Source organism: Schistocerca cancellata, chromosome 3 (assembly GCF_023864275.1).
Source record: "Schistocerca cancellata isolate TAMUIC-IGC-003103 chromosome 3, iqSchCanc2.1, whole genome shotgun sequence".
Classification (NCBI taxonomy): Eukaryota; Metazoa; Arthropoda; class Insecta; order Orthoptera; family Acrididae; genus Schistocerca; species Schistocerca cancellata.
The window spans coordinates 786,765,614-786,778,137 of NC_064628.1; positions in this window are offsets into that span (position 1 = coordinate 786,765,614).

Genomic DNA, 12,524 nt, shown 5'->3' on the forward strand with positions numbered 1-12,524 from the left:
TTGAGTATATAATAGTCTATCTTCACTAAACTTGGCATGAAGTAAGTCTTATTACCTGGTAAAAGACAGAGCAGTGCTCTGTGAAAATTATTTTGCGTATAATGTTAATTAGTGATAACTACCGTATGAGTTCAGTTGTTGAAAGTACAGTGGCGTGTGCTTTCATAAGTGCGTGGCTAATGTGCAATGCGAGCCACGAAGAATAACAAAGCGGGTGTATTGTGGAGGTTTTCTGCTCTAAATACCAGATACCAGCCTGAAATATATTATCTACATCACGTACAGTAAGCGGAACGAAAACATATGCAACGTCATATTTTTAAAATGTACACATGCGACTAGTATGAGCACAAAGAGAGTTAGCATTAAAAAAAGTATCAGGTCTAATCGTCACTTCAGATTGTGTAACCATAAGTGTTCAGTAATCAATGAAACCTGGAAGTTGAAAAGTTTTCGTACTTGTAGCCAATGAATAACATGCAGAATCAATACTAACAATAGCAACCGTAAGCCACACTTGACCAGGCTGTACATTAACATCAGTTAAAGCAAAATCAGCATGACTAGCACGAAAAACTAATGGACGACAATACATCAATAACTTTAGCAGCATCAACATTCATCTTGTTTTCTGTCTCCGCATCCAATACAGGCTTGTAAATAGTTGGACACCAATGAAACGCACCATGCACATGGTGGAGAGGCGCCAGGTTTGTTACTAGCAACAGGAAAACTGAATGACTTAAGTCACAGATAATAAACATAGAATAATTTCAGCAGCTGTAAGATGTGTAATCCTGGATGGACAGTGAGGGTGCTCTAACACTGCCCAGTATATATGGTGGACAGCGACTTATGTGTGGCCAAGGTCAATACATCACAACTGTGTATTGTTGCAGATTACATCATCACTGAGTTCACAGAGAATCCAGAGGACGGGATGCTGAGATGAAAGGCCACGGACGGGGGGAGGGTGCGGATAGAATAGAAGAGAAGAAATAATTTCTCAGCTTTTGACAATATGGTGAGTTGACGATCATGTTCATATTCAGTGTGGCCAAACGTGGCTTACTGTTGCTATTGTTCCTGTTGATTTTGCATTACGTCCATTGGCTACCAGTCTGAATAGTTTTCCATCTCGAGACTTGATTGCTTATCAAACGTTTATGGTTACAATTTCTGAACTGGCAACTAGAACTGATAAGTCAGAGAATTTTTTATTGATAAACCTACCTGTGTTCAAACTTGCCACATGGGTAAATTATCAAAAGATGACACTGTATCTGTTGTTTTAGGGGTTATGTAATTTCTTTGAGGTTTAAATTTGTTGGTGATATGACTTTTTATGACAGGATTTAAGTGTACAAGTTAGAGATGTATCAAACTGTTAAATAAACTACATATTGATCTTGTCAAAACCTGACAAGCGGTTTCTTCTTTCCTTGTGTAGTCTTCTGTCCCTTCACCTCAGTATCACGTCCTCTGGATTTTTCTGTGAACTCAATGATTACGTAATCTGTTTTAACACTCTGTTGCGGCGTGTTGACATTGGCCACTTATAAGTCGCTACCTGCTGTATACACTGGGCAGTGCTAGAACACCCTCACTGCCTGTTCAGTATTACACATCTTGTGGTGGCTGAAGCTATTCTACGTCTGGTATCTGTGACTTATGTATGCAGCTTGCATGTTGTTATATATGTAATACCACTGACGCTTGTTAGTGATTCGTCAAGATGCCTCGCCACCATGTGCCTTGTGTGTTTCCTTGCCATCCAACTATTTACAAGACTGTATTAGAAGGATCCTTTATTGTATGATTATATGATAGCGGAACAAACACTGGTAGCAGTTACTTCTGTAAAATATCTGGGAGTATGCGTGCGGAACGATTTGAAGTGGAATGATCATATAAAATTAATTGTTGGTAAGGCGGGTACCAGGTTGAGATTCATTGGGAGAGTCCTTAGAAAATGTAGTCCATCAACAAAGGAGGTGGCTTACAAAACACTCGTTCGACCTATACTTGAGTATTGCTCATCAGTGTGGGATCGGCACCAGATCGTGTTGACGGAGGAGATAGAGAAGATCCAAAGAAGAGCGGCGCGTTTCGTCACAGGGTTATTTGGTAACCGTGATAGCGTTACGGAGATGTTTAACAAACTTAAGTGGCAGACTCTACAAGAGAGGCGCTCTGCATCGCGGTGTAGCTTGCTCGCCAGGTTTCGAGAGGGTGCGTTTCTGGATGAGGTATCGAATATATTGCTTCCCCCTACTTATACCTCCCGAGGAGATCACGAATGTAAAATTAGAGAGATTAGAGCGCGCACAGAGGCTTTCAGACAGTCGTTCTTCCCGCGAACCATACGCGACTGGAACAGGAAAGGGAGGTAATGACAGTGGCACGTAAAGTGCCCTCCGCCACACACCGTTGGGTGGCTTGCGGAGTATAAATGTAGATGTAGATGTAGATTAGATGTGGAGACAGATTACAATACGAATGTTGATTGTTGATACTGAGGAGGAAAGCATACCTACAATGACGTGATATGTATTATATGGAGCCCAGTCAATCAGAAGCTACGTAATTCGTCAACCACAATCACTAAAAAGCAAGATAAAAATACGGTATGTATCATTGTGGTAACAGGATGCAGGTAAGTAATTTTGGTTAGTTTTGAACAATATAAGATTTCAAGTAATTATCTGTTAATGGCTAAAAATTACCCTGCCAGTCCTTTCATTTTACGTAACTTCGTGGGTGACTGGGAAAAACTTTAAAGTATTTGCTTACCTAACAAAGTGAACCTTAGTACCATTTCATAACAATTGAAATAGCATGGATCTTCATAGTGATTAGTTTTACATATTTGGCACGAACTAGTTGAGATACCAAAGGCCTTTATCCATGCAGCATGACGCTAAATTTATTTGCTGTCACACAAGAGGGAATGACTGGTTTTATGCAATTGTTAGATTTTCAGGGAACAAGTACAGCAATTAATAACATGTTGAGACACCTCAAAGAAGCAATATTTTTATATTGACTTCTCCAGTAATAGTGCAAGCGGTTATTTCACTGTTTATTTAAGGTCACAGAAGTAATAACAATTGCTAGATTATTACTCATAGTCAACTGAGAATATAGCTCCTGTTGGTTTTACTGTCTGAAAGTGAACACCACAGATAAGTATTTGAGTGTCCACAGCATTGCAATGCAAGTAAATGAAATCTTTTTTAGTATTGCAACACTCTTAGTACGCACAATCCTCTTAAAGATAACAGTTTGTTAAATATATCTTGAGAGGTAACTTCAAAATCCGTAAAATATTTTAACTGATACAGTACTGAACTTAACACAGAAAACAGTAATTTTATTTCCTCATTCTTAAAGACACCTTAAACAGCTTTCCAAGTTAGACAGAACCCATGCTTGTTTATAGGAGATTTACACCACTTATTAAAATTAATGTTAACTATTATAATTATATTATATATAATATATTATATATAAAATTAATGTTAACTTTTATAATTAGATTATAGCATTGTTAGTCTTTTCTAGTTACAGATTTTCCAATTTTTTTTAGAATCGTTAAACTTTCATGTGAATCATTTAATGCCAAGTACCGGCTTCTGCATTAGCTATGTCTGCTGTACTGCCACAAACTGTGCTAAAGAAGAAGGATAAGTAGGTACATACTAATTCTCTATTCGCTAGCTAGGCCACAATCTAGGCACACCATAGCCAATTTAGGACTTAGCGATTGTATACAAGAAACACTTCTAATTATTTACCCTTTTCTTGACATGTAATAATTAATTACATTAGCTTTCTATTAAACAAAGTGGTTTCTTCCTAACTACATTGTAAAGACAGCCAGTCAGCTAAATTAATGATCGATTAATTAATTTAATCGAGTACACAGTACTAATTACTTGACTTAGATTTAGAGAAAAAATCAGTATCATAGTGAACAGAAGGAATTGAGTGAGATCATTAGAATTAGTTCGGAATTAAACGTTAATTAAAAAGAAGTGCTGTTGGACTTGGCTTTGTTTGATAGGACTAATTTTAAAGTTGAGTTGTTAAATCTGGCTTTCGGTTGTTAGAAAGTTCCACGTGTCAAACGTTCATGGTTTCCATACACAATTTATGGGTGTTTAAATTGCAGGTACATAAAAGCGCCAAACTCATTGAGTAATCATTTATTGAGAAACAGAATAGATTTCAATACAGGAGCTGAGAAACTGCGTACCAAAATTAGAAGCTTTATATCATAAAAGGAGGAAACTACAGAAATATAATGGAATACCACCGAAGGTTCATAAGCGAAAAGAAATAGATTTTTTTTTTCAAAAAAATATCATAGTACATGCTAATGCTTCGAAGATCGGTACTGTTGAAGGAGATAGCCAGTTCCTGATTAATCAACGGTTGAATGACATTCCACACATGGAATCGACCATCATTTATTAGAGAAAATGTGCCCCTGAGGGATCAGACACAGCCGTGAACAGGTGAAAGTGAAGCAAATATGAAAGTCATTAGGGAGTTATGTACTTACGTACTTACAACGTAAATTTCACACAAATATTTTTAAAAATGAAAGAAAACTACTTCTTTAACGCTAATAATTAGCATCGATTACAGCACACAAAAGTTATCTGTCGAACTCTCGCTGAAATTATTTATACTGTCCTATAGGATGTTAGACTATTGGTTTTTATCACAACAACATTGAGCAATTTTAGTGAAGCGTATCTTGTGATTGAAAACGTTTATCTGCCAGGCATTATATACGTGAAATCACTCTCAGAAGCACTTCAGAGGTAAGTAACTCTGACCTCCAAAATGGAAGCACCATCTCAGGAAACAAATTTCCTGTGCTTCTCAGGTTGTCTGCCATTCAAGATGATCCGCAAAATCGTTTTACTGCTTGAAAATGTTTACAATGAATTAAACTATGATACTAAGAAGAAAACGCAATTTCCTATATTCTGTACTTTCTTTATCGCTATGTGTGTCGAAGTCCCTTCATAATCATCTGTTCCTATTCTGAAGCCAAACTAAAGTACTTCAGTTTCAGTATTCTTTCAAAATTTGCAGCTGAAAGTGATATTTCCCATGTGGCTTTACAAACTGAAAAACATGTGTGGTATGTGCCACATTTCTTGTGACCTTTTCCATCTTTGATCCAAAAAAAAAACTCCAGAATCATAAATGAAGATGCCCAATGCAGTGAATAACGATGCATCAAGCGAAAATATCGAAAGGGTTCAATTGTTAATACATGTTCTGATTTCTGTACTTTGCGGGATAGCTATTAATCTTTTAGAGTTTGTCATCTGAAACTATAGAGAGAGAGAGAGAGAGAGAGAGAGAGAGTGGGGGTGGGGGTCAACATTCCATTCCACATCTCAAAGACTACAGTCAGTACATGTCAAGATCAAAACTCTCACCTAGAACACATTAAATTGTTCGCCTTGTCAGCAGTGAGAGAGTGCAAGCTACAAGAGCAATTTCACAGCGAAGACAACATGGGAACTGTTAAAGTAAGTAAACATATGGCACAAACATACGCACAATCTTTCACATAGAGTAATATAATGTATAACACTAGGGTTTAACATTCCAAGCGTAATTTCGAATGTAAATAAGTTTTCTGTAAGTTCTCTTCAGAAGCTACAGAAACTATAGAATGTGTTACCAAGTTTCTTTTACAACCTAATTACTTTACATAAAAAACTGAAATTCTGTATGTACAGACACTAAAAGATAATTTTTCTTGCTATTTGACAGAAATCAAATTGTAAAAAATGTGTAAAATGGCTCTGAGCACTATGGGACTTAACATCTGAGGTCATCAGTCCCCTAGAACATAGAACTACTTAAACCTAACTAACCTAAGGACAGCACGCACATCATTCCCGAGGCAGGATTCGAACCTGCGACCGCAGCGGTCGCGCGGTTCCAGACTGAAGCGCCTAGAACCGCTCGGTCAAACAGGCCGGCAAAAAATGTATAACTTCAGCGAGATGTGTCTAGGTACAGAATAAGAAAATTTTGCTTGGTCAAAGTGAAAACTATCCAAATACAAATTTATTTCCAAGCAAACGATGACAAAAGGGTGAACTTCAACCACAAAATGAATACATAAAACAGGACTTTATCAAAGAACACAAGTTGTAAAACAAATTGTGATAAAACGTGATTTTCTCATCACATTTGCCTAAAAAAACTGCACATAGCAGCTTTAAAGATTGTGTTATTAACGTTAATATTAGTAATTAAATAACAAATATTAAAGTGATTGGTTAACCACATATCTACAAACATTTTTCAGATAAAAAGGCGCACAATGATTTTATGCGATTTTTTTCCTATGCTGACGTTTTCATCTTCTCCAACACAGGCCAAATAACAAACAACTAATTCTTTTGTGCAATTAAGCAATACTTTAGGGTATTACAACGAAACAATCAAACTTCAAAAATAGGAACCAACCCAACATTGCTGAAGAGATGGCTCGGATTCAGGTGTTGGGTCCTAAAACTTCAGTGCCCTGTAGTGTCGATAGAAGGCGTTTGCGGACATGGGTTCCCGTCAACAGTTCTGTTTCTCAAAACACACTCAACAAACCCTCGAAGTTTGTAGGCACCTTTTTGTTACTGACTGTCCAAATCAATCATTGAACGCAACATACAAATAAAATAGTAACAGATATTCTATGCTACTTTATTTTCTCGTTGATTCATGGTCGACTGATTTGGGTAGTGATGTGGATGTCCGAGGAGAAAAATTATACGACTTATAAACTGATAACATACAGTACACAATCACGAACATCATAAATTAAACCTGACTGGAATATTTCAAACACATATATATAAGAATACTCTTTCCATTCCATAACTGGCCGTTTGGTACAGCAACTAGTTATGACATTTATGAATAAAAGTAGTCTCGTTACAGAATTGTTATTATTAAAGTCAATTATGCGTTTCGTCCTTGTGAGACATCATCAGATTGTCTGGAAATATCAAAACAAAAAACACCTCTTGGTAACTTTTGCTGTCGTCCTCTGCAAACCTGTTTCTCTGGGACGCTCTGTAGATTTCAGCATACATGTTTCACTCTTGTTCCTATGCTGTGTACTCCATGCTGATCCGGACTTAGCACTTATATCTAACTAATCAAATATTTTACTCTTTTCACATTCTTATTTCTAACATTCATTAATTTAATTTTTTTTCATCCCTGTTTAGATTCTTTTCGATTCTAATAAGACATTTGACGAGTGGATGCCTTACCCAGATAACTTGTATTCTTATTGTATGCTCTGTTGTGGCGGTTGGCGAATGAAGCATCTGCTGTTGCATTTTTACTTGAGCTCAGGTATATACTATTATTCAGGGAAATTTGTAATATATTATTCCTGTATGCATGGCTGCACAATTTAGAATCGCGCTTCATTACGTTACCGTGTCCTACTATAATTTTATTTTATTATTTTTTGTCTTTAGACAATCTGATGAAGCCTCACAAGGGCGAAACGTGTAATTGGTTTTAATAAAAACAATTTTGCAACCAAGCCTGTATTATTCAAAAACGTATGTAGGATGTAAATGGAAATGAATATCAATAATTCTATTGTGCAAAATGGCTCACGAACAGAAGTCAATGCATCCTATTTTGTAACTTTTGAAACACTTAAATGAAATACCTCATTTGACGCTTTCTAACGATCTGTCGTTTACTGGAAAGTAATCAAACCTCCATGAATACAAATACTCACACTTCCAAATTCTCAATTTTCGTTGACATACACACTTTTTCAACGTCCGAGCTCAGTGAGGTGTTGTAGTTTGACGGACTGTTCTTAGGTTTTGAGGTACATTCCAAGTTTTGAAACCAGTAAGTAAATTGAATAAAACGGATTTGCCTAATGCTGCTTTATTTATCGCCTGCAAACTACAAATATGCTAAATTGTGCAAGAACTATATTGGAACAGAGATTGGAATACTTAAAACAAATAAGTGTGAGCGTTGGTTCTATGTTCTACTCTGAGATCGACAAAGGACATCGTGGTGCGTTGCATCAAACAAGTCAGAACACTAATGACAACAACATAAATTTGAGTCACGGTGGTGAGTGAAACAGCGAGTATTTATTCTGCACCGCGTGGTTTAAGGCGCCATGTCAGGGGCTTCGCAGCCCCTCCCGCCGGAGGATCAAGTCTTCCCTCTGGCTGGGCGTATGTGTTGTTCTTAGCATAAGTTAGTTTAAGTTGTGTTTAAGTCTAGGGACCGATGACCTCAGCAGTTTCGTCCCTTAGGAATTCACACACATTTGAACCTTTTGAACTTATTCTGCATTAAGATAGGACAATTCTGGTTTCTATGAAAATATTGAGACTCGTTCACAGTGACTGTTGACCCTTTTATCTTTCTGTTTTCGGGTTTTCGATGATTTTACACCATTTATGCAGACTAGTTTCCTTACGTTAGGGACGCAGGAAGTGTTTTCATGTGTCTATTCTTCTCTTCCAATAGAATTTTAACCGTTAGCTTGGTAAAGAAGTAGTGCAAATAAATGTCACATCGATTGTGCATAAGTTGTCACTCATACTGTACCATCTGACATAATGAATAGACTTTTCCGATGACATGACATTAATCTATGTCACTAACTGTCATTCAGTAAATGTGCCGAATATGAATGCACAAGGATGAAAACTTTATGTTGCTGAATAATTATTAGTTTATAGCAGCAAGTGTATCAGATATTTCAATGACATTATCACCTGACGTACGTTGTATGAAGGTCAATTTCTTCAGATTTTCATAAAACGAAGTCAAAAAAGTTTGTCATCAGTTTCTCGTTGTTCTCTTGGTGTCTAGCTTGTAGTCTGTTAGTTTATGTTTTGAATGCTTTTTAGGCCAAATCTACCCTGTAGCAGAGACTGGATATGAACTGTAAAAAACAAAGTAAGCGATCTCGATTCATTTATATAAATGAAAGAACTCTCTCTGTCCCATTTCATTTTTAGACATTAATCCTTATACAGCAATTCACTAGCTTGTTATCATGAGATTCTGGAAAAAGTAAGATAGTTAACTGATTTTCGTATTTAGAGATGTTGAAGACAGCGAATGGATAGTCAGCAAAGTAAATAAATGAACGATGACTTTTAGTGTTTATAGTAGACCAAATATAATTTCGATTTTGTCTTAGTTTTATGATAATATGATGACAGCCGTATTGCGAAAAATACTGTAATAGCTGCAGGTGAAAACGAAGTAACTATGTGAATGGCACTTGGCTATGTGAAAGGTGTGAATACCATGAATTCACTTTTCTCTTGTTACGGCACATTTGTACTGCACCGCTACCCTCAGAGTTTGTTCGTATATAAGGCTGCAAATTACGGAAGTTATGAGAAAACTGGATAACGGAAAACTCCAAATCAGTAGCTGACGGACTTATTATTGAAGAGAACGGTCTCGTACACAATAATTATGCTGCAGGTCTATTAGGGGTAAATTAAAATCGCTTGAGTCTCATTAACGGGAGCAGTTAAAACTCTCAGAAAACGTTGGAAAGTCGGGGAGGGGGGAAGGGCTTTTACAAGCCATCCGAAACGTTGTATAAATTCTCTCGTCTTTCGCGCAATTACTGAAACGAAACAGAAAACTGTTCCGTAATAACATGGTCCCGCAATACACGATTTGTGCGGACACTACACGTTTAGAAACGCTGAAATCTGCGCTGGGAAAGTAGCATTTTTTCTGAGGAGTATCAGACGGTAGCAGCTTTGCATCCGTTGCAGATCGAGGCAGACAAATATCGGCGTACACGCTTCAATCTCGAGAACCGCGATGTTCCGGAATAAAAAACTGGCGCTGCAGCAGACAAGCAGTATTGTTCCAATGCTTAGAATCCGAACGCCACAGACGTGCCGAAGAAACAGAAAATTTCAGAAGCGCGGGTTGTGTTCGGTCTGCAGAATCAGTCACTGGCGCTGTGTCGGCGTACTAGGTCGCTCTGAATGGAGGGGCTGCACCCATCGACGTCAGAGACTCCAAAGGGGACAGAAATGGGTATTGGAGTCAGAAATATCTACTGCATGATCCACGCATTTGTAAAGGCATCAGTTAGTCGAGAGGCTGACTTGATGGCGTCCTGTCTCGTGCTAATTTTTCATACATCAACACAACAACTTTTATTAGAGTGCATGAGTCTCATAAGGAAAGATATTGTGTCGCATGGAAGCGTGACCACTTATAATCAAGAAATACACCATCCGGGCAATATCGTAGGCTTTATATGAGGATAACCTGTAACGAAGATCGAATCCAGTTATACTAACTTACCCCGACGGGTACCTTTCTTCATTTTACCTCATCAGCGTGATGTGAAATTCAGAACTCAGACGAGGTTCAGAGAAGTAAATTTCTCTTAAACAACACAGATCGAAAGCAGATTTTGAGATACTTACACTTGGTAAACGAAATGCGAATATATGTTTATGGAACATTTGTTGAAATACCTTTGTTATGCTGATGGCATTGTAGTTGTTCCCTGTCGTGTAGATAAGCTACTATAACTAATGGTAGGGCTTGATATAGAAAGTTTAAAAGTAAACTCGAAAATTAATTATAATAAGACTAAGATACTCCGTAATAACACATTTTAAAGACAACACTACAAATCAACAATGGTAGATTGTTGTTCTAGTCTTCAGTCAGAAGACTAGTTTATCTTGCGCAAGTATCTTAATCTCTCCTTAACTCCTGCTTCCTACATCTATTTGAACCTGCTTACTCTATCAGAGTCTTGGTAACCCTCTACGATTTGAACCTCCCACACTCCCCCCCCCCCCCAAGACCAAATTGCAAATTCCTTGGTGTCTTAAAATATATCGTAACAACTGATCCCTTCTTTTAATCAGATTGTGCCATAAATTCATTTTTTCTCCAGTTCAGTTCAGTAATTACCCATTAGTTATTCAAGCTACCCATCTAATTTTCAGCATTCTTTTGCAGCACATCAAAAGCTTCTCCTCTCTTCTTGTGTCCACTGTTTATCGTCCAATTTTCTCTTCTGTTCAAGGCTACACTCCAGACAAACACCTTCAGACAAAACTTTCTAACACATTTATATTTAGCGTTAATAAATTTCCCTTTCTCTGAAATGCTTTCCTTGCTGTTACTAACTGCATTTCGTATCCTCTCTACTTTGGGCCTCTTCAGTTTTTTTGCTGTACAAATAGGAAAACTCGTCTACTCTTCCAGGTGTCTCGTTTCCTGTTCTAATTCTATCAGCATCACCTCATTTAATTCGGCTGCATTCCATTGCGCACATCAAAACGTGAGAAACACTTTTAGATAACTGTTGACAATCGGGAATTGGAAAATGTGAATCAGTTCAAGTACCTGGGAAGTTTTATCACAAAGGATGCCCACTGCACCATCGAAATCCGAGCAAGAATCGCCATGGCCAAAGCTGATTTCATCAACGAGAGGACTCTGCTGACCAGCAAGTTGAGTTTGGCTTTGAAGAAAAAACTGATGAAGTGCTACATTTGTAGCATTGCACTGTATGAAGCAGACACATGGACCTTGGGAAAGAAGGAGAAAAAATACCTAGAGAGCTTTGAAATGTGGTGCTGGAGGAGAATGGAAAAGATCAAGTGGACAGATCGCATAAAAAATGACGATGTACTGCGAAGAGTAGGAGAGAAGAGAAGTATTCTGCGTACAATTCTTCGGAGACAGGCCAACTGGATTGGACATTTACTTAGACATGAGGGACTCATACATGATGTCATCGAAGGGAAACTCAGAGGAAATGCAGGACGAGGAAGAAGAAGAATTCAACATCTGGACGACATGAAAGATGGAAGGAGATACAACAGACTGAAGGAAGAAGCTGAAGACAGGGAACAGTGGAATCAGAGATTCTCTGTACGAAGTCATGGACCTGCCACTAGGCAGAATACTACATAATAATTCCATTACCCTTATTTTTCTTTTGAGAACGCTATCCATTCTGATCGACTTCTCTCCCAAGTCCTTTGCTGTCTCTGACAGAACTACACTGTCTACAACAAACCTCAAAGTTTTGTTTCTTCTCTTTGAACTTTAATTCCCTTTCCAAACTTTCTATTGGTTTCCTTTACTGCTTGCACAATGGACAGATTGTATAACTTCAGGGATAGGCTACAACCTTATCTCATCCCTTCTCGACCACTGCTTCGCTTTCATGTCCTTCGCCGCTTATAACCGTATAATTTCTGTACAAGCTGTAGATAAGCTTTAGATCACTGTATTTTATCCCAGCTACATTCGGAATTTCAAAGTGTGGGGTACAAATAACATTGTCAATCGCTTTCTCTAAATCTAAAATGCTATAAAAGTAAGTTTTCTTTTCTTTCATCTGTCATCTAAGTTAATTCGTAGGCACGAAGTCAGTTTCTACCTGTTTTTCCATTTTTCTGTTAGTATTTTGCAACAATGAC